The sequence below is a fragment of the Eleutherodactylus coqui genome, chromosome 3 (genome assembly GCF_035609145.1).
Source record: "Eleutherodactylus coqui strain aEleCoq1 chromosome 3, aEleCoq1.hap1, whole genome shotgun sequence".
In the NCBI taxonomy this organism is placed as follows: Eukaryota; Metazoa; Chordata; class Amphibia; order Anura; family Eleutherodactylidae; genus Eleutherodactylus; species Eleutherodactylus coqui.
In genome coordinates, this window is record NC_089839.1 from 87,026,980 (window position 1) to 87,044,377 (window position 17,398).

The 17,398-nt window shown below is 47.2% G+C and overlaps 40 non-coding genes across 40 annotated transcripts; all 40 read left to right on the forward strand.

The window, feature by feature from the left end:
- The first annotated feature begins 128 nt into the window (after positions 1 to 128).
- LOC136622724 (U5 spliceosomal RNA) lies at positions 129 to 245 on the forward strand. The gene has a single exon (XR_010791912.1). It is a non-coding gene; the product is annotated as a U5 spliceosomal RNA (small nuclear RNA).
- A 317-nt stretch (positions 246 to 562) lies between these two features.
- On the forward strand, positions 563 to 679 carry LOC136623052 (U5 spliceosomal RNA). Its single transcript, XR_010792224.1, has one exon. It is a non-coding gene; the product is annotated as a U5 spliceosomal RNA (small nuclear RNA).
- A 315-nt stretch (positions 680 to 994) lies between these two features.
- LOC136622515 (U5 spliceosomal RNA) lies at positions 995 to 1,111 on the forward strand. Its single transcript, XR_010791728.1, has one exon. It is a non-coding gene; the product is annotated as a U5 spliceosomal RNA (small nuclear RNA).
- Positions 1,112 to 1,411: 300 nt separating this feature from the next.
- On the forward strand, positions 1,412 to 1,528 carry LOC136622725 (U5 spliceosomal RNA). The gene has a single exon (XR_010791913.1). It is a non-coding gene; the product is annotated as a U5 spliceosomal RNA (small nuclear RNA).
- Positions 1,529 to 1,845: 317 nt separating this feature from the next.
- LOC136622209 (U5 spliceosomal RNA) lies at positions 1,846 to 1,962 on the forward strand. The gene has a single exon (XR_010791433.1). It is a non-coding gene; the product is annotated as a U5 spliceosomal RNA (small nuclear RNA).
- A 317-nt stretch (positions 1,963 to 2,279) lies between these two features.
- Positions 2,280 to 2,396, forward strand: LOC136622726 (U5 spliceosomal RNA). Its single transcript, XR_010791914.1, has one exon. It is a non-coding gene; the product is annotated as a U5 spliceosomal RNA (small nuclear RNA).
- A 317-nt stretch (positions 2,397 to 2,713) lies between these two features.
- LOC136622310 (U5 spliceosomal RNA) lies at positions 2,714 to 2,830 on the forward strand. The gene has a single exon (XR_010791531.1). It is a non-coding gene; the product is annotated as a U5 spliceosomal RNA (small nuclear RNA).
- A 317-nt stretch (positions 2,831 to 3,147) lies between these two features.
- On the forward strand, positions 3,148 to 3,264 carry LOC136622727 (U5 spliceosomal RNA). Its single transcript, XR_010791915.1, has one exon. It is a non-coding gene; the product is annotated as a U5 spliceosomal RNA (small nuclear RNA).
- Positions 3,265 to 3,581: 317 nt separating this feature from the next.
- Positions 3,582 to 3,698, forward strand: LOC136622728 (U5 spliceosomal RNA). Its single transcript, XR_010791916.1, has one exon. It is a non-coding gene; the product is annotated as a U5 spliceosomal RNA (small nuclear RNA).
- Positions 3,699 to 4,007: 309 nt separating this feature from the next.
- LOC136622517 (U5 spliceosomal RNA) lies at positions 4,008 to 4,124 on the forward strand. The gene has a single exon (XR_010791730.1). It is a non-coding gene; the product is annotated as a U5 spliceosomal RNA (small nuclear RNA).
- A 316-nt stretch (positions 4,125 to 4,440) lies between these two features.
- LOC136622347 (U5 spliceosomal RNA) lies at positions 4,441 to 4,557 on the forward strand. Its single transcript, XR_010791566.1, has one exon. It is a non-coding gene; the product is annotated as a U5 spliceosomal RNA (small nuclear RNA).
- A 317-nt stretch (positions 4,558 to 4,874) lies between these two features.
- LOC136622729 (U5 spliceosomal RNA) lies at positions 4,875 to 4,991 on the forward strand. Its single transcript, XR_010791917.1, has one exon. It is a non-coding gene; the product is annotated as a U5 spliceosomal RNA (small nuclear RNA).
- A 317-nt stretch (positions 4,992 to 5,308) lies between these two features.
- On the forward strand, positions 5,309 to 5,425 carry LOC136622730 (U5 spliceosomal RNA). The gene has a single exon (XR_010791918.1). It is a non-coding gene; the product is annotated as a U5 spliceosomal RNA (small nuclear RNA).
- Positions 5,426 to 5,741: 316 nt separating this feature from the next.
- Positions 5,742 to 5,858, forward strand: LOC136622732 (U5 spliceosomal RNA). The gene has a single exon (XR_010791919.1). It is a non-coding gene; the product is annotated as a U5 spliceosomal RNA (small nuclear RNA).
- A 317-nt stretch (positions 5,859 to 6,175) lies between these two features.
- Positions 6,176 to 6,292, forward strand: LOC136622733 (U5 spliceosomal RNA). The gene has a single exon (XR_010791920.1). It is a non-coding gene; the product is annotated as a U5 spliceosomal RNA (small nuclear RNA).
- Positions 6,293 to 6,609: 317 nt separating this feature from the next.
- Positions 6,610 to 6,726, forward strand: LOC136622385 (U5 spliceosomal RNA). The gene has a single exon (XR_010791603.1). It is a non-coding gene; the product is annotated as a U5 spliceosomal RNA (small nuclear RNA).
- A 316-nt stretch (positions 6,727 to 7,042) lies between these two features.
- LOC136622348 (U5 spliceosomal RNA) lies at positions 7,043 to 7,159 on the forward strand. Its single transcript, XR_010791567.1, has one exon. It is a non-coding gene; the product is annotated as a U5 spliceosomal RNA (small nuclear RNA).
- Positions 7,160 to 7,476: 317 nt separating this feature from the next.
- On the forward strand, positions 7,477 to 7,593 carry LOC136622734 (U5 spliceosomal RNA). Its single transcript, XR_010791921.1, has one exon. It is a non-coding gene; the product is annotated as a U5 spliceosomal RNA (small nuclear RNA).
- A 317-nt stretch (positions 7,594 to 7,910) lies between these two features.
- LOC136622735 (U5 spliceosomal RNA) lies at positions 7,911 to 8,027 on the forward strand. Its single transcript, XR_010791922.1, has one exon. It is a non-coding gene; the product is annotated as a U5 spliceosomal RNA (small nuclear RNA).
- Positions 8,028 to 8,344: 317 nt separating this feature from the next.
- LOC136622736 (U5 spliceosomal RNA) lies at positions 8,345 to 8,461 on the forward strand. Its single transcript, XR_010791923.1, has one exon. It is a non-coding gene; the product is annotated as a U5 spliceosomal RNA (small nuclear RNA).
- Positions 8,462 to 8,778: 317 nt separating this feature from the next.
- LOC136622737 (U5 spliceosomal RNA) lies at positions 8,779 to 8,895 on the forward strand. The gene has a single exon (XR_010791924.1). It is a non-coding gene; the product is annotated as a U5 spliceosomal RNA (small nuclear RNA).
- A 317-nt stretch (positions 8,896 to 9,212) lies between these two features.
- Positions 9,213 to 9,329, forward strand: LOC136622232 (U5 spliceosomal RNA). Its single transcript, XR_010791456.1, has one exon. It is a non-coding gene; the product is annotated as a U5 spliceosomal RNA (small nuclear RNA).
- Positions 9,330 to 9,644: 315 nt separating this feature from the next.
- On the forward strand, positions 9,645 to 9,761 carry LOC136622738 (U5 spliceosomal RNA). The gene has a single exon (XR_010791925.1). It is a non-coding gene; the product is annotated as a U5 spliceosomal RNA (small nuclear RNA).
- A 317-nt stretch (positions 9,762 to 10,078) lies between these two features.
- On the forward strand, positions 10,079 to 10,195 carry LOC136622463 (U5 spliceosomal RNA). The gene has a single exon (XR_010791678.1). It is a non-coding gene; the product is annotated as a U5 spliceosomal RNA (small nuclear RNA).
- Positions 10,196 to 10,512: 317 nt separating this feature from the next.
- Positions 10,513 to 10,629, forward strand: LOC136622739 (U5 spliceosomal RNA). Its single transcript, XR_010791926.1, has one exon. It is a non-coding gene; the product is annotated as a U5 spliceosomal RNA (small nuclear RNA).
- Positions 10,630 to 10,946: 317 nt separating this feature from the next.
- Positions 10,947 to 11,063, forward strand: LOC136622491 (U5 spliceosomal RNA). The gene has a single exon (XR_010791705.1). It is a non-coding gene; the product is annotated as a U5 spliceosomal RNA (small nuclear RNA).
- A 317-nt stretch (positions 11,064 to 11,380) lies between these two features.
- LOC136622386 (U5 spliceosomal RNA) lies at positions 11,381 to 11,497 on the forward strand. Its single transcript, XR_010791604.1, has one exon. It is a non-coding gene; the product is annotated as a U5 spliceosomal RNA (small nuclear RNA).
- Positions 11,498 to 11,812: 315 nt separating this feature from the next.
- LOC136622605 (U5 spliceosomal RNA) lies at positions 11,813 to 11,929 on the forward strand. Its single transcript, XR_010791813.1, has one exon. It is a non-coding gene; the product is annotated as a U5 spliceosomal RNA (small nuclear RNA).
- Positions 11,930 to 12,246: 317 nt separating this feature from the next.
- On the forward strand, positions 12,247 to 12,363 carry LOC136622740 (U5 spliceosomal RNA). The gene has a single exon (XR_010791927.1). It is a non-coding gene; the product is annotated as a U5 spliceosomal RNA (small nuclear RNA).
- Positions 12,364 to 12,680: 317 nt separating this feature from the next.
- Positions 12,681 to 12,797, forward strand: LOC136622210 (U5 spliceosomal RNA). Its single transcript, XR_010791434.1, has one exon. It is a non-coding gene; the product is annotated as a U5 spliceosomal RNA (small nuclear RNA).
- A 317-nt stretch (positions 12,798 to 13,114) lies between these two features.
- On the forward strand, positions 13,115 to 13,231 carry LOC136622741 (U5 spliceosomal RNA). The gene has a single exon (XR_010791928.1). It is a non-coding gene; the product is annotated as a U5 spliceosomal RNA (small nuclear RNA).
- A 317-nt stretch (positions 13,232 to 13,548) lies between these two features.
- LOC136622311 (U5 spliceosomal RNA) lies at positions 13,549 to 13,665 on the forward strand. Its single transcript, XR_010791532.1, has one exon. It is a non-coding gene; the product is annotated as a U5 spliceosomal RNA (small nuclear RNA).
- Positions 13,666 to 13,982: 317 nt separating this feature from the next.
- LOC136622743 (U5 spliceosomal RNA) lies at positions 13,983 to 14,099 on the forward strand. The gene has a single exon (XR_010791929.1). It is a non-coding gene; the product is annotated as a U5 spliceosomal RNA (small nuclear RNA).
- A 317-nt stretch (positions 14,100 to 14,416) lies between these two features.
- Positions 14,417 to 14,533, forward strand: LOC136622744 (U5 spliceosomal RNA). Its single transcript, XR_010791930.1, has one exon. It is a non-coding gene; the product is annotated as a U5 spliceosomal RNA (small nuclear RNA).
- Positions 14,534 to 14,842: 309 nt separating this feature from the next.
- Positions 14,843 to 14,959, forward strand: LOC136622518 (U5 spliceosomal RNA). Its single transcript, XR_010791731.1, has one exon. It is a non-coding gene; the product is annotated as a U5 spliceosomal RNA (small nuclear RNA).
- A 316-nt stretch (positions 14,960 to 15,275) lies between these two features.
- Positions 15,276 to 15,392, forward strand: LOC136622349 (U5 spliceosomal RNA). Its single transcript, XR_010791568.1, has one exon. It is a non-coding gene; the product is annotated as a U5 spliceosomal RNA (small nuclear RNA).
- A 317-nt stretch (positions 15,393 to 15,709) lies between these two features.
- On the forward strand, positions 15,710 to 15,826 carry LOC136622745 (U5 spliceosomal RNA). The gene has a single exon (XR_010791931.1). It is a non-coding gene; the product is annotated as a U5 spliceosomal RNA (small nuclear RNA).
- Positions 15,827 to 16,143: 317 nt separating this feature from the next.
- On the forward strand, positions 16,144 to 16,260 carry LOC136622746 (U5 spliceosomal RNA). The gene has a single exon (XR_010791932.1). It is a non-coding gene; the product is annotated as a U5 spliceosomal RNA (small nuclear RNA).
- A 316-nt stretch (positions 16,261 to 16,576) lies between these two features.
- On the forward strand, positions 16,577 to 16,693 carry LOC136622747 (U5 spliceosomal RNA). Its single transcript, XR_010791933.1, has one exon. It is a non-coding gene; the product is annotated as a U5 spliceosomal RNA (small nuclear RNA).
- A 317-nt stretch (positions 16,694 to 17,010) lies between these two features.
- Positions 17,011 to 17,127, forward strand: LOC136622748 (U5 spliceosomal RNA). Its single transcript, XR_010791934.1, has one exon. It is a non-coding gene; the product is annotated as a U5 spliceosomal RNA (small nuclear RNA).
- The last annotated feature ends 271 nt before the right edge of the window (positions 17,128 to 17,398 follow it).

Consider the following 17,398-nt stretch of genomic DNA (forward strand, 5'->3'; position numbering starts at 1 on the left):
ACTGCAGAAGTGAAGGATTCTGGCTGGTTGTGCACAATTTCTCATTTTGCCTCTTTTCCGGGTGGTCTCCCTAGGCTAAGAGAGCACTGCAGCGGTGGTGGCAGGAGCTGAGGAACCCCTTGCCCATTATGCTCTGGTTTCTCTTCAGAACGTATAAATCTTTCGCCTTTTACTAAAGATTTCCGTGGAGAGGAGCAACACTGAGTTTTGTAGCAATTTTTGCATGCTCCAGTTTTGCTGGGGCTTCCTTATTCTGGTGAAAAAAGAGAGAGTGCTGTTTCCGAATGTGTTAACTGATCCTGAATGGGGGTCCTCATTTGCATGTTGCAGAAGCAAAGCATCCTGGGAAAGATGTGATCCTGGCTGATTGTGCACAATTACCCAAGGCAGCCAGAATCCTGTCAACAGTTCCTGAACAGGGGCCTTATTTGCATACTGCAGAAGTGAAGGATTCTGGCTGGTTGTGCACAATTTCTCATTTTGCCTCTTTTCCGGGTGGTCTCCCTAGGCTAAGAGAGCACTGCAGCGGTGGTGGCAGGAGCTGAGGAACCCCTTGCCCATTATGCTCTGGTTTCTCTTCAGAACGTATAAATCTTTCGCCTTTTACTAAAGATTTCCGTGGAGAGGAGCAACACTGAGTTTTGTAGCAATTTTTGAATGCTCCAGTTTTGCTGGGGCTTCCTTATTCTGGTGAAAAAAGAGAGTGCTGTTTCCGAATGTGTTAACTGATCCTGAATGGGGGTCCTCATTTGCATGTTGCAGAAGCAAAGCTTCCTGGGAAAGATGTGATCCTGGCTGATTGTGCACAATTACCCAAGGCAGCCAGAATCCTGTCAACAGTTCCTGAACAGGGGCCTTATTTGCATACTGCAGAAGTGAAGGATTCTGGCTGGTTGTGCACAATTTCTCATTTTGCCTCTTTTCCGGGTGGTCTCCCTAGGCTAAGAGAGCACTGCAGCGGTGGTGGCAGGAGCTGAGGAACCCCTTGCCCATTATGCTCTGGTTTGTCTTCAGAACGTATAAATCTTTCGCCTTTTACTAAAGATTTCCGTGGAGAGGAGCAACACTGAGTTTTGTAGCAATTTTTGCATGCTCCAGTTTTGCTGGGGCTTCCTTATTCTGGTGAAAAAAGAGAGAGTGCTGTTTCCGAATGTGTTAACTGATCCTGAATGGGGGTCCTCATTTGCATGTTGCAGAAGCAAAGCATCCTGGCTGATTGTGCACAATTACCCAAGGCAGCCAGAATCCTGTCAACAGTTCCTGAACAGGGGCCTTATTTGCATACTGCAGAAGTGAAGGATTCTGGCTGGTTGTGCACAATTTCTCATTTTGCCTCTTTTCCGGGTGGTCTCCCTAGGCTAAGAGAGCACTGCAGCGGTGGTGGCAGGAGCTGAGGAACCCCTTGCCCATTATGCTCTGGTTTCTCTTCAGAACGTATAAATCTTTCGCCTTTTACTAAAGATTTCCGTGGAGAGGAGCAACACTGAGTTTTGTAGCAATTTTTGCATGCTCCAGTTTTGCTGGGGCTTCCTTATTCTGGTGAAAAAAGAGAGAGTGCTGTTTCCGAATGTGTTAACTGATCCTGAATGGGGGTCCTCATTTGCATGTTGCAGAAGCAAAGCATCCTGGGAAAGATGTGATCCTGGCTGATTGTGCACAATTACCCAAGGCAGCCAGAATCCTGTCAACAGTTCCTGAACAGGGGCCTTATTTGCATACTGCAGAAGTGAAGGATTCTGGCTGGTTGTGCACAATTTCTCATTTTGCCTCTTTTCCGGGTGGTCTCCCTAGGCTAAGAGAGCACTGCAGCGGTGGTGGCAGGAGCTGAGGAACCCCTTGCCCATTATGCTCTGGTTTCTCTTCAGAACGTATAAATCTTTTGCCTTTTACTAAAGATTTCCGTGGAGAGGAGCAACACTGAGTTTTGTAGCAATTTTTGCATGCTCCAGTTTTGCTGGGGCTTCCTTATTCTGGTGAAAAAAGAGAGAGTGCTGTTTCCGAATGTGTTAACTGATCCTGAATGGGGGTCCTCATTTGCATGTTGCAGAAGCAAAGCATCCTGGGAAAGATGTGATCATGGCTGATTGTGCACAATTACCCAAGCCAGCCAGAATCCTGTCAGCAGTTCCTGAACAGGGGCCTTATTTGCATACTGCAGAAGTGAAGGATTCTGGCTGGTTGTGCACAATTTCTCATTTTGCCTCTTTTCCGGGTGGTCTCCCTAGGCTAAGAGAGCACTGCAGCGGTGGTGGCAGGAGCTGAGGAACCCCTTGCCCATTATGCTCTGGTTTCTCTTCAGAACGTATAAATCTTTCGCCTTTTACTAAAGATTTCCGTGGAGAGGAGCAACACTGAGTTTTGTAGCAATTTTTGCATGCTCCAGTTTTGCTGGGGCTTCCTTATTCTGGTGAAAAAAGAGAGAGTGCTGTTTCCGAATGTGTTAACTGATCCTGAATGGGGGTCCTCATTTGCATGTTGCAGAAGCAAAGCATCCTGGGAAAGATGTGATCCTGGCTGATTGTGCACAATTACCCAAGGCAGCCAGAATCCTGTCAACAGTTCCTGAACAGGGGCCTTATTTGCATACTGCAGAAGTGAAGGATTCTGGCTGGTTGTGCACAATTTCTCATTTTGCCTCTTTTCCGGGTGGTCTCCCTAGGCTAAGAGAGCACTGCAGCGGTGGTGGCAGGAGCTGAGGAACCCCTTGCCCATTATGCTCTGGTTTCTCTTCAGAATGTATAAATCTTTCGCCTTTTACTAAAGATTTCCGTGGAGAGGAGCAACACTGAGTTTTGTAGCAATTTTTGCATGCTCCAGTTTTGCTGGGGCTTCCTTATTCTGGTGAAAAAAGAGAGAGTGCTGTTTCCGAATGTGTTAACTGATCCTGAATGGGGGTCCTCATTTGCATGTTGCAGAAGCAAAGCATCCTGGGAAAGATGTGATCCTGGCTGATTGTGCACAATTACCCAAGGCAGCCAGAATCCTGTCAACAGTTCCTGAACAGGGGCCTTATTTGCATACTGCAGAAGTGAAGGATTCTGGCTGGTTGTGCACAATTTCTCATTTTGCCTCTTTTCCGGGTGGTCTCCCTAGGCTAAGAGAGCACTGCAGCGGTGGTGGCAGGAGCTGAGGAACCCCTTGCCCATTATGCTCTGGTTTCTCTTCAGAACGTATAAATCTTTCGCCTTTTACTAAAGATTTCCGTGGAGAGGAGCAACACTGAGTTTTGTAGCAATTTTTGCATGCTCCAGTTTTGCTGGGGCTTCCTTATTCTGGTGAAAAAAGAGAGCGTGCTGTTTCTGAATGTGTTAACTGATCCTGAATGGGGGTCCTCATTTGCATGTAGCAGAAGCAAAGCATCCTGGGAAAGATGTGATCCTGGCTGATTGTGCACAATTACCCAAGGCAGCCAGAATCCTGTCAACAGTTCCTGAACAGGGGCCTTATTTGCATACTGCAGAAGTGAAGGATTCTGGCTGGTTGTGCACAATTTCTCATTTTGCCTCTTTTCCGGGTGGTCTCCCTAGGCTAAGAGAGCACTGCAGCGGTGGTGGCAGGAGCTGAGGAACCCCTTGCCCATTATGCTCTGGTTTCTCTTCAGAACGTATAAATCTTTCGCCTTTTACTAAAGATTTCCGTGGAGAGGAGCAACACTGAGTTTTGTAGCAATTTTTGCATGCTCCAGTTTTGCTGGGGCTTCCTTATTCTGGTGAAAAAAGAGAGCGTGCTGTTTCCGAATGTGTTAACTGATCCTGAATGGGGGTCCTCATTTGCATGTAGCAGAAGCAAAGCATCCTGGGAAAGATGTGATCCTGGCTGATTGTGCACAATTACCCAAGGCAGCCAGAATCCTGTCAACAGTTCCTGAACAGGGGCCTTATTTGCATACTGCAGAAGTGAAGGATTCTGGCTGGTTGTGCACAATTTCTCATTTTGCCTCTTTTCCGGGTGGTCTCCCTAGGCTAAGAGAGCACTGCAGCGGTGGTGGCAGGAACCCCTTGCCCATTATGCTCTGGTTTGTCTTCAGAACGTATAAATCTTTCGCCTTTTACTAAAGATTTCCGTGGAGAGGAGCAACACTGAGTTTTGTAGCAATTTTTGCATGCTCCAGTTTTGCTGGGGCTTCCTTATTCTGGTGAAAAAAGAGAGAGTGCTGTTTCCGAATGTGTTAACTGATCCTGAATGGGGGTCCTCATTTGCATGTTGCAGAAGCAAAGCATCCTGGGAAAGATGTGATCCTGGCTGATTGTGCACAATTACCCAAGGCAGCCAGAATCCTGTCAACAGTTCCTGAACAGGGGCCTTATTTGCATACTGCAGAAGTGAAGGATTCTGGCTGGTTGTGCACAATTTCTCATTTTGCCTCTTTTCCGGGTGGTCTCCCTAGGCTAAGAGAGCACTGCAGCGGTGGTGGCAGGAGCTGAGGAACCCCTTGCCCATTTTCTCTGGTTTCTCTTCAGAACGTATAAATCTTTCGCCTTTTACTAAAGATTTCCGTGGAGAGGAGCAACACTGAGTTTTGTAGCAATTTTTGCATGCTCTAGTTTTGCTGGGGCTTCCTTATTCTGGTGAAAAAAGAGAGCGTGCTGTTTCCGAATGTGTTAACTGATCCTGAATGGGGGTCCTCATTTGCATGTTGCAGAAGCAAAGCATCCTGGGAAAGATGTGATCCTGGCTGATTGTGCACAATTACCCAAGGCAGCCAGAATCCTGTCAACAGTTCCTGAACAGGGGCCTTATTTGCATACTGCAGAAGTGAAGGATTCTGGCTGGTTGTGCACAATTTCTCATTTTGCCTCTTTTCCGGGTGGTCTCCCTAGGCTAAGAGAGCACTGCAGTGGTGGTGGCAGGAGCTGAGGAACCCCTTGCCCATTATGCTCTGGTTTCTCTTCAGAACGTATAAATCTTTCGCCTTTTACTAAAGATTTCCGTGGAGAGGAGCAACACTGAGTTTTGTAGCAATTTTTGCATGCTCCAGTTTTGCTGGGGCTTCCTTATTCTGGTGAAAAAAGAGAGCGTGCTGTTTCCGAATGTGTTAACTGATCCTGAATGGGGGTCCTCATTTGCATGTTGCAGAAGCAAAGCATCCTGGGAAAGATGTGATCCTGGCTGATTGTGCACAATTACCCAAGGCAGCCAGAATCCTGTCAACAGTTCCTGAACAGGGGCCTTATTTGCATACTGCAGAAGTGAAGGATTCTGGCTGGTTGTGCACAATTTCTCATTTTGCCTCTTTTCCGGGTGGTCTCCCTAGGCTAAGAGAGCACTGCAGCGGTGGTGGCAGGAGCTGAGGAACCCCTTGCCCATTATGCTCTGGTTTCTCTTCAGAACGTATAAATCTTTCGCCTTTTACTAAAGATTTCCGTGGAGAGGAGCAACACTGAGTTTTGTAGCAATTTTTGCATGCTCCAGTTTTGCTGGGGCTTCCTTATTCTGGTGAAAAAAGAGAGAGTGCTGTTTCCGAATGTGTTAACTGATCCTGAATGGGGGTCCTCATTTGCATGTTGCAGAAGCAAAGCATCCTGGAAAGATGTGATCCTGGCTGATTGTGCACAATTACCCAAGGCAGCCAGAATCCTGTCAACAGTTCCTGAACAGGGGCCTTATTTGCATACTGCAGAAGTGAAGGATTCTGGCTGGTTGTGCACAATTTCTCATTTTGCCTCTTTTCCGGGTGGTCTCCCTAGGCTAAGAGAGCACTGCAGCGGTGGTGGCAGGAGCTGAGGAACCCCTTGCCCATTATGCTCTGGTTTCTCTTCAGAACGTATAAATCTTTCGCCTTTTACTAAAGATTTCCGTGGAGAGGAGCAACACTGAGTTTTGTAGCAATTTTTGCATGCTCCAGTTTTGCTGGGGCTTCCTTATTCTGGTGAAAAAAGAGAGAGTGCTGTTTCCGAATGTGTTAACTGATCCTGAATGGGGGTCCTCATTTGCATGTTGCAGAAGCAAAGCATCCTGGGAAAGATGTGATCCTGGCTGATTGTGCACAATTACCCAAGGCAGCCAGAATCCTGTCAACAGTTCCTGAACAGGGGCCTTATTTGCATACTGCAGAAGTGAAGGATTCTGGCTGGTTGTGCACAATTTCTCATTTTGCCTCTTTTCCGGGTGGTCTCCCTAGGCTAAGAGAGCACTGCAGCGGTGGTGGCAGGAGCTGAGGAACCCCTTGCCCATTATGCTCTGGTTTCTCTTCAGAACGTATAAATCTTTCGCCTTTTACTAAAGATTTCCGTGGAGAGGAGCAACACTGAGTTTTGTAGCAATTTTTGCATGCTCCAGTTTTGCTGGGGCTTCCTTATTCTGGTGAAAAAAGAGAGAGTGCTGTTTCCGAATGTGTTAACTGATCCTGAATGGGGGTCCTCATTTGCATGTTGCAGAAGCAAAGCATCCTGGGAAAGATGTGATCCTGGCTGATTGTGCACAATTACCCAAGGCAGCCAGAATCCTGTCAACAGTTCCTGAACAGGGGCCTTATTTGCATACTGCAGAAGTGAAGGATTCTGGCTGGTTGTGCACAATTTCTCATTTTGCCTCTTTTCCGGGTGGTCTCCCTAGGCTAAGAGAGCACTGCAGCGGTGGTGGCAGGAGCTGAGGAACCCCTTGCCCATTATGCTCTGGTTTCTCTTCAGAACGTATAAATCTTTCGCCTTTTACTAAAGATTTCCGTGGAGAGGAGCAACACTGAGTTTTGTAGCTATTTTTGCATGCTCCAGTTTTGCTGGGGCTTCCTTATTCTGGTGAAAAAAGAGAGCGTGCTGTTTCCGAATGTGTTAACTGATCCTGAACGGGGGTCCTCATTTGCATGTTGCAGAAGCAAAGCATCCTGGGAAAGATGTGATCCTGGCTGATTGTGCACAATTACCCAAGGCAGCCAGAATCCTGTCAACAGTTCCTGAACAGGGGCCTTATTTGCATACTGCAGAAGTGAAGGATTCTGGCTGGTTGTGCACAATTTCTCATTTTGCCTCTTTTCCGGGTGGTCTCCCTAGGCTAAGAGAGCACTGCAGCGGTGGTGGCAGGAGCTGAGGAACCCCTTGCCCATTTTCTCTGGTTTCTCTTCAGAACGTATAAATCTTTCGCCTTTTACTAAAGATTTCCGTGGAGAGGAGCAACACTGAGTTTTGTAGCAATTTTTGCATGCTCTAGTTTTGCTGGGGCTTCCTTATTCTGGTGAAAAAAGAGAGCGTGCTGTTTCCGAATGTGTTAACTGATCCTGAATGGGGGTCCTCATTTGCATGTTGCAGAAGCAAAGCATCCTGGGAAAGATGTGATCCTGGCTGATTGTGCACAATTACCCAAGGCAGCCAGAATCCTGTCAACAGTTCCTGAACAGGGGCCTTATTTGCATACTGCAGAAGTGAAGGATTCTGGCTGGTTGTGCACAATTTCTCATTTTGCCTCTTTTCCGGGTGGTCTCCCTAGGCTAAGAGAGCACTGCAGTGGTGGTGGCAGGAGCTGAGGAACCCCTTGCCCATTATGCTCTGGTTTCTCTTCAGAACGTATAAATCTTTCGCCTTTTACTAAAGATTTCCGTGGAGAGGAGCAACACTGAGTTTTGTAGCAATTTTTGCATGCTCCAGTTTTGCTGGGGCTTCCTTATTCTGGTGAAAAAAGAGAGCGTGCTGTTTCCGAATGTGTTAACTGATCCTGAATGGGGGTCCTCATTTGCATGTTGCAGAAGCAAAGCATCCTGGGAAAGATGTGATCCTGGCTGATTGTGCACAATTACCCAAGGCAGCCAGAATCCTGTCAACAGTTCCTGAACAGGGGCCTTATTTGCATACTGCAGAAGTGAAGGATTCTGGCTGGTTGTGCACAATTTCTCATTTTGCCTCTTTTCCGGGTGGTCTCCCTAGGCTAAGAGAGCACTGCAGCGGTGGTGGCAGGAGCTGAGGAACCCCTTGCCCATTATGCTCTGGTTTCTCTTCAGAACGTATAAATCTTTCGCCTTTTACTAAAGATTTCCGTGGAGAGGAGCAACACTGAGTTTTGTAGCAATTTTTGCATGCTCCAGTTTTGCTGGGGCTTCCTTATTCTGGTGAAAAAAGAGAGAGTGCTGTTTCCGAATGTGTTAACTGATCCTGAATGGGGGTCCTCATTTGCATGTTGCAGAAGCAAAGCATCCTGGGAAAGATGTGATCCTGGCTGATTGTGCACAATTACCCAAGGCAGCCAGAATCCTGTCAACAGTTCCTGAACAGGGGCCTTATTTGCATACTGCAGAAGTGAAGGATTCTGGCTGGTTGTGCACAATTTCTCATTTTGCCTCTTTTCCGGGTGGTCTCCCTAGGCTAAGAGAGCACTGCAGCGGTGGTGGCAGGAGCTGAGGAACCCCTTGCCCATTATGCTCTGGTTTCTCTTCAGAACGTATAAATCTTTCGCCTTTTACTAAAGATTTCCGTGGAGAGGAGCAACACTGAGTTTTGTAGCAATTTTTGCATGCTCCAGTTTTGCTGGGGCTTCCTTATTCTGGTGAAAAAAGAGAGAGTGCTGTTTCCGAATGTGTTAACTGATCCTGAATGGGGGTCCTCATTTGCATGTTGCAGAAGCAAAGCATCCTGGGAAAGATGTGATCCTGGCTGATTGTGCACAATTACCCAAGGCAGCCAGAATCCTGTCAACAGTTCCTGAACAGGGGCCTTATTTGCATACTGCAGAAGTGAAGGATTCTGGCTGGTTGTGCACAATTTCTCATTTTGCCTCTTTTCCGGGTGGTCTCCCTAGGCTAAGAGAGCACTGCAGCGGTGGTGGCAGGAGCTGAGGAACCCCTTGCCCATTATGCTCTGGTTTCTCTTCAGAACGTATAAATCTTTCGCCTTTTACTAAAGATTTCCGTGGAGAGGAGCAACACTGAGTTTTGTAGCAATTTTTGCATGCTCCAGTTTTGCTGGGGCTTCCTTATTCTGGTGAAAAAAGAGAGAGTGCTGTTTCCGAATGTGTTAACTGATCCTGAATGGGGGTCCTCATTTGCATGTTGCAGAAGCAAAGCATCCTGGGAAAGATGTGATCCTGGCTGATTGTGCACAATTACCCAAGGCAGCCAGAATCCTGTCAACAGTTCCTGAACAGGGGCCTTATTTGCATACTGCAGAAGTGAAGGATTCTGGCTGGTTGTGCACAATTTCTCATTTTGCCTCTTTTCCGGGTGGTCTCCCTAGGCTAAGAGAGCACTGCAGCGGTGGTGGCAGGAGCTGAGGAACCCCTTGCCCATTGTGCTCTGGTTTCTCTTCAGAACGTATAAATCTTTCGCCTTTTACTAAAGATTTCCGTGGAGAGGAGCAACACTGAGTTTTGTAGCAATTTTTGAATGCTCCAGTTTTGCTGGGGCTTCCTTATTCTGGTGAAAAAAGAGAGTGCTGTTTCCGAATGTGTTAACTGATCCTGAATGGGGGTCCTCATTTGCATGTTGCAGAAGCAAAGCTTCCTGGGAAAGATGTGATCCTGGCTGATTGTGCACAATTACCCAAGGCAGCCAGAATCCTGTCAACAGTTCCTGAACAGGGGCCTTATTTGCATACTGCAGAAGTGAAGGATTCTGGCTGGTTGTGCACAAGTTCTCATTTTGCCTCTTTTCCGGGTGGTCTCCCTAGGCTAAGAGAGCACTGCAGCGGTGGTGGCAGGAGCTGAGGAACCCCTTGCCCATTATGCTCTGGTTTCTCTTCAGAACGTATAAATCTTTCGCCTTTTACTAAAGATTTCCGTGGAGAGGAGCAACACTGAGTTTTGTAGCAATTTTTGCATGCTCCAGTTTTGCTGGGGCTTCCTTATTCTGGTGAAAAAAGAGAGCGTGCTGTTTCCGAATGTGTTAACTGATCCTGAATGGGGGTCCTCATTTGCATGTTGCAGAAGCAAAGCATCCTGGGAAAGATGTGATCCTGGCTGATTGTGCACAATTACCCAAGGCAGCCAGAATCCTGTCAACAGTTCCTGAACAGGGGCCTTATTTGCATACTGCAGAAGTGAAGGATTCTGGCTGGTTGTGCACAATTTCTCATTTTGCCTCTTTTCCGGGTGGTCTCCCCAGGCTAAGAGAGCACTGCAGCGGTGGTGGCAGGAGCTGAGGAACCCCTTGCCCATTATACTCTGGTTTGTCTTCAGAACGTATAAATCTTTCGCCTTTTACTAAAGATTTCCGTGGAGAGGAGCAACACTGAGTTTTGTAGCAATTTTTGCATGCTCCAGTTTTGCTGGGGCTTCCTTATTCTGGTGAAAAAAGAGAGCGTGCTGTTTCCGAATGTGTTAACTGATCCTGAATGGGGGTCCTCATTTGCATGTTGCAGAAGCAAAGCATCCTGGGAAAGATGTGATCCTGGCTGATTGTGCACAATTACCCAAGGCAGCCAGAATCCTGTCAACAGTTCCTGAACAGGGGCCTTATTTGCATACTGCAGAAGTGAAGGATTCTGGCTGGTTGTGCACAATTTCTCATTTTGCCTCTTTTCCGGGTGGTCTCCCTAGGCTAAGAGAGCACTGCAGCGGTGGTGGCAGGAGCTGAGGAACCCCTTGCCCATTATGCTCTGGTTTCTCTTCAGAACGTATAAATCTTTCGCCTTTTACTAAAGATTTCCGTGGAGAGGAGCAACACTGAGTTTTGTAGCAATTTTTGCATGCTCCAGTTTTGCTGGGGCTTCCTTATTCTGGTGAAAAAAGAGAGAGTGCTGTTTCCGAATGTGTTAACTGATCCTGAATGGGGGTCCTCATTTGCATGTTGCAGAAGCAAAGCATCCTGGGAAAGATGTGATCCTGGCTGATTGTGCACAATTACCCAAGGCAGCCAGAATCCTGTCAACAGTTCCTGAACAGGGGCCTTATTTGCATACTGCAGAAGTGAAGGATTCTGGCTGGTTGTGCACAATTTCTCATTTTGCCTCTTTTCCGGGTGGTCTCCCTAGGCTAAGAGAGCACTGCAGCGGTGGTGGCAGGAGCTGAGGAACCCCTTGCCCATTATGCTCTGGTTTCTCTTCAGAACGTATAAATCTTTCACCTTTTACTAAAGATTTCCGTGGAGAGGAGCAACACTGAGTTTTGTAGCAATTTTTGCATGCTCCAGTTTTGCTGGGGCTTCCTTATTCTGGTGAAAAAAGAGAGAGTGCTGTTTCCGAATGTGTTAACTGATCCTGAATGGGGGTCCTCATTTGCATGTTGCAGAAGCAAAGCATCCTGGGAAAGATGTGATCCTGGCTGATTGTGCACAATTACCCAAGGCAGCCAGAATCCTGTCAACAGTTCCTGAACAGGGGCCTTATTTGCATACTGCAGAAGTGAAGGATTCTGGCTGGTTGTGCACAATTTCTCATTTTGCCTCTTTTCCGGGTGGTCTCCCTAGGCTAAGAGAGCACTGCAGCGGTGGTGGCAGGAGCTGAGGAACCCCTTGCCCATTATGCTCTGGTTTCTCTTCAGAACGTATAAATCTTTCGCCTTTTACTAAAGATTTCCGTGGAGAGGAGCAACACTGAGTTTTGTAGCTATTTTTGCATGCTCCAGTTTTGCTGGGGCTTCCTTATTCTGGTGAAAAAAGAGAGTGCTGTTTCCGAATGTGTTAACTGATCCTGAATGGGGGTCCTCATTTGCATGTTGCAGAAGCAAAGCATCCTGGGAAAGATGTGATCCTGGCTGATTGTGCACAATTACCCAAGGCAGCCAGAATCCTGTCAACAGTTCCTGAACAGGGGCCTTATTTGCATACTGCAGAAGTGAAGGATTCTGGCTGGTTGTGCACAATTTCTCATTTGGCCTCTTTTCCGGGTGGTCTCCCTAGGCTAAGAGAGCACTGCAGCGGTGGTGGCAGGAGCTGAGGAACCCCTTGCCCATTATGCTCTGGTTTCTCTTCAGAACGTATAAATCTTTCGCCTTTTACTACAGATTTCCGTGGAGAGGAGCAACACTGAGTTTTGTAGCAATTTTTGCATGCTCCAGTTTTGCTGGGGCTTCCTTATTCTGGTGAAAAAAGAGAGAGTGCTGTTTCCGAATGTGTTAACTGATCCTGAATGGGGGTCCTCATTTGCATGTTGCAGAAGCAAAGCATCCTGGGAAAGATGTGATCCTGGCTGATTGTGCACAATTACCCAAGGCAGCCAGAATCCTGTCAACAGTTCCTGAACAGGGGCCTTATTTGCATACTGCAGAAGTGAAGGATTCTGGCTGGTTGTGCACAATTTCTCATTTTGCCTCTTTTCCGGGTGGTCTCCCTAGGCTAAGAGAGCACTGCAGCGGTGGTGGCAGGAGCTGAGGAACCCCTTGCCCATTATGCTCTGGTTTCTCTTCAGAACGTATAAATCTTTCGCCTTTTACTAAAGATTTCCGTGGAGAGGAGCAACACTGAGTTTTGTAGCAATTTTTGCATGCTCCAGTTTTGCTGGGGCTTCCTTATTCTGGTGAAAAAAGAGAGAGTGCTGTTTCCGAATGTGTTAACTGATCCTGAATGGGGGTCCTCATTTGCATGTTGCAGAAGCAAAGCATCCTGGGAAAGATGTGATCCTGGCTGATTGTGCACAATTACCCAAGGCAGCCAGAATCCTGTCAACAGTTCCTGAACAGGGGCCTTATTTGCATACTGCAGAAGTGAAGGATTCTGGCTGGTTGTGCACAATTTCTCATTTTGCCTCTTTTCCGGGTGGTCTCCCTAGGCTAAGAGAGCACTGCAGCGGTGGTGGCAGGAGCTGAGGAACCCCTTGCCCATTATGCTCTGGTTTCTCTTCAGAACGTATAAATCTTTTGCCTTTTACTAAAGATTTCCGTGGAGAGGAGCAACACTGAGTTTTGTAGCAATTTTTGCATGCTCCAGTTTTGCTGGGGCTTCCTTATTCTGGTGAAAAAAGAGAGAGTGCTGTTTCCGAATGTGTTAACTGATCCTGAATGGGGGTCCTCATTTGCATGTTGCAGAAGCAAAGCATCCTGGGAAAGATGTGATCATGGCTGATTGTGCACAATTACCCAAGCCAGCCAGAATCCTGTCAGCAGTTCCTGAACAGGGGCCTTATTTGCATACTGCAGAAGTGAAGGATTCTGGCTGGTTGTGCACAATTTCTCATTTTGCCTCTTTTCCGGGTGGTCTCCCTAGGCTAAGAGAGCACTGCAGCGGTGGTGGCAGGAGCTGAGGAACCCCTTGCCCATTATGCTCTGGTTTCTCTTCAGAACGTATAAATCTTTCGCCTTTTACTAAAGATTTCCGTGGAGAGGAGCAACACTGAGTTTTGTAGCAATTTTTGCATGCTCCAGTTTTGCTGGGGCTTCCTTATTCTGGTGAAAAAAGAGAGAGTGCTGTTTCCGAATGTGTTAACTGATCCTGAATGGGGGTCCTCATTTGCATGTTGCAGAAGCAAAGCATCCTGGGAAAGATGTGATCCTGGCTGATTGTGCACAATTACCCAAGGCAGCCAGAATCCTGTCAACAGTTCCTGAACAGGGGCCTTATTTGCATACTGCAGAAGTGAAGGATTCTGGCTGGTTGTGCACAATTTCTCATTTTGCCTCTTTTCCGGGTGGTCTCCCTAGGCTAAGAGAGCACTGCAGCGGTGGTGGCAGGAGCTGAGGAACCCCTTGCCCATTATGCTCTGGTTTCTCTTCAGAATGTATAAATCTTTCGCCTTTTACTAAAGATTTCCGTGGAGAGGAGCAACACTGAGTTTTGTAGCAATTTTTGCATGCTCCAGTTTTGCTGGGGCTTCCTTATTCTGGTGAAAAAAGAGAGAGTGCTGTTTCCGAATGTGTTAACTGATCCTGAATGGGGGTCCTCATTTGCATGTTGCAGAAGCAAAGCATCCTGGGAAAGATGTGATCCTGGCTGATTGTGCACAATTACCCAAGGCAGCCAGAATCCTGTCAACAGTTCCTGAACAGGGGCCTTATTTGCATACTGCAGAAGTGAAGGATTCTGGCTGGTTGTGCACAATTTCTCATTTTGCCTCTTTTCCGGGTGGTCTCCCTAGGCTAAGAGAGCACTGCAGCGGTGGTGGCAGGAGCTGAGGAACCCCTTGCCCATTATGCTCTGGTTTCTCTTCAGAACGTATAAATCTTTCGCCTTTTACTAAAGATTTCCGTGGAGAGGAGCAACACTGAGTTTTGTAGCAATTTTTGCATGCTCCAGTTTTGCTGGGGCTTCCTTATTCTGGTGAAAAAAGAGAGCGTGCTGTTTCTGAATGTGTTAACTGATCCTGAATGGGGGTCCTCATTTGCATGTAGCAGAAGCAAAGCATCCTGGGAAAGATGTGATCCTGGCTGATTGTGCACAATTACCCAAGGCAGCCAGAATCCTGTCAACAGTTCCTGAACAGGGGCCTTATTTGCATACTGCAGAAGTGAAGGATTCTGGCTGGTTGTGCACAATTTCTCATTTTGCCTCTTTTCCGGGTGGTCTCCCTAGGCTAAGAGAGCACTGCAGCGGTGGTGGCAGGAGCTGAGGAACCCCTTGCCCATTATGCTCTGGTTTCTCTTCAGAACGTATAAATCTTTCGCCTTTTACTAAAGATTTCCGTGGAGAGGAGCAACACTGAGTTTTGTAGCAATTTTTGCATGCTCCAGTTTTGCTGGGGCTTCCTTATTCTGGTGAAAAAAGAGAGCGTGCTGTTTCCGAATGTGTTAACTGATCCTGAATGGGGGTCCTCATTTGCATGTAGCAGAAGCAAAGCATCCTGGGAAAGATGTGATCCTGGCTGATTGTGCACAATTACCCAAGGCAGCCAGAATCCTGTCAACAGTTCCTGAACAGGGGCCTTATTTGCATACTGCAGAAGTGAAGGATTCTGGCTGGTTGTGCACAATTTCTCATTTTGCCTCTTTTCCGGGTGGTCTCCCTAGGCTAAGAGAGCACTGCAGCGGTGGTGGCAGGAACCCCTTGCCCATTATGCTCTGGTTTGTCTTCAGAACGTATAAATCTTTCGCCTTTTACTAAAGATTTCCGTGGAGAGGAGCAACACTGAGTTTTGTAGCAATTTTTGCATGCTCCAGTTTTGCTGGGGCTTCCTTATTCTGGTGAAAAAAGAGAGAGTGCTGTTTCCGAATGTGTTAACTGATCCTGAATGGGGGTCCTCATTTGCATGTTGCAGAAGCAAAGCATCCTGGGAAAGATGTGATCCTGGCTGATTGTGCACAATTACCCAAGGCAGCCAGAATCCTGTCAACAGTTCCTGAACAGGGGCCTTATTTGCATACTGCAGAAGTGAAGGATTCTGGCTGGTTGTGCACAATTTCTCATTTTGCCTCTTTTCCGGGTGGTCTCCCTAGGCTAAGAGAGCACTGCAGCGGTGGTGGCAGGAGCTGAGGAACCCCTTGCCCATTTTCTCTGGTTTCTCTTCAGAACGTATAAATCTTTCGCCTTTTACTAAAGATTTCCGTGGAGAGGAGCAACACTGAGTTTTGTAGCAATTTTTGCATGCTCTAGTTTTGCTGGGGCTTCCTTATTCTGGTGAAAAAAGAGAGCGTGCTGTTTCCGAATGTGTTAACTGATCCTGAATGGGGGTCCTCATTTGCATGTTGCAGAAGCAAAGCATCCTGGGAAAGATGTGATCCTGGCTGATTGTGCACAATTACCCAAGGCAGCCAGAATCCTGTCAACAGTTCCTGAACAGGGGCCTTATTTGCATACTGCAGAAGTGAAGGATTCTGGCTGGTTGTGCACAATTTCTCATTTTGCCTCTTTTCCGGGTGGTCTCCCTAGGCTAAGAGAGCACTGCAGTGGTGGTGGCAGGAGCTGAGGAACCCCTTGCCCATTATGCTCTGGTTTCTCTTCAGAACGTATAAATCTTTCGCCTTTTACTAAAGATTTCCGTGGAGAGGAGCAACACTGAGTTTTGTAGCAATTTTTGCATGCTCCAGTTTTGCTGGGGCTTCCTTATTCTGGTGAAAAAAGAGAGCGTGCTGTTTCCGAATGTGTTAACTGATCCTGAATGGGGGTCCTCATTTGCATGTTGCAGAAGCAAAGCATCCTGGGAAAGATGTGATCCTGGCTGATTGTGCACAATTACCCAAGGCAGCCAGAATCCTGTCAACAGTTCCTGAACAGGGGCCTTATTTGCATACTGCAGAAGTGAAGGATTCTGGCTGGTTGTGCACAATTTCTCATTTTGCCTCTTTTCCGGGTGGTCTCCCTAGGCTAAGAGAGCACTGCAGCGGTGGTGGCAGGAGCTGAGGAACCCCTTGCCCATTATGCTCTGGTTTCTCTTCAGAACGTATAAATCTTTCGCCTTTTACTAAAGATTTCCGTGGAGAGGAGCAACACTGAGTTTTGTAGCAATTTTTGCATGCTCCAGTTTTGCTGGGGCTTCCTTATTCTGGTGAAAAAAGAGAGAGTGCTGTTTCCGAATGTGTTAACTGATCCTGAATGGGGGTCCTCATTTGCATGTTGCAGAAGCAAAGCATCCTGGAAAGATGTGATCCTGGCTGATTGTGCACAATTACCCAAGGCAGCCAGAATCCTGTCAACAGTTCCTGAACAGGGGCCTTATTTGCATACTGCAGAAGTGAAGGATTCTGGCTGGTTGTGCACAATTTCTCATTTTGCCTCTTTTCCGGGTGGTCTCCCTAGGCTAAGAGAGCACTGCAGCGGTGGTGGCAGGAGCTGAGGAACCCCTTGCCCATTATGCTCTGGTTTCTCTTCAGAACGTATAAATCTTTCGCCTTTTACTAAAGATTTCCGTGGAGAGGAGCAACACTGAGTTTTGTAGCAATTTTTGCATGCTCCAGTTTTGCTGGGGCTTCCTTATTCTGGTGAAAAAAGAGAGAGTGCTGTTTCCGAATGTGTTAACTGATCCTGAATGGGGGTCCTCATTTGCATGTTGCAGAAGCAAAGCATCCTGGGAAAGATGTGATCCTGGCTGATTGTGCACAATTACCCAAGGCAGCCAGAATCCTGTCAACAGTTCCTGAACAGGGGCCTTATTTGCATACTGCAGAAGTGAAGGATTCTGGCTGGTTGTGCACAATTTCTCATTTTGCCTCTTTTCCGGGTGGTCTCCCTAGGCTAAGAGAGCACTGCAGCGGTGGTGGCAGGAGCTGAGGAACCCCTTGCCCATTATGCTCTGGTTTCTCTTCAGAACGTATAAATCTTTCGCCTTTTACTAAAGATTTCCGTGGAGAGGAGCAACACTGAGTTTTGTAGCAATTTTTGCATGCTCCAGTTTTGCTGGGGCTTCCTTATTCTGGTGAAAAAAGAGAGAGTGCTGTTTCCGAATGTGTTAACTGATCCTGAATGGGGGTCCTCATTTGCATGTTGCAGAAGCAAAGCATCCTGGGAAAGATGTGATCCTGGCTGATTGTGCACAATTACCCAAGGCAGCCAGAATCCTGTCAACAGTTCCTGAACAGGGGCCTTATTTGCATACTGCAGAAGTGAAGGATTCTGGCTGGTTGTGCACAATTTCTCATTTTGCCTCTTTTCCGGGTGGTCTCCCTAGGCTAAGAG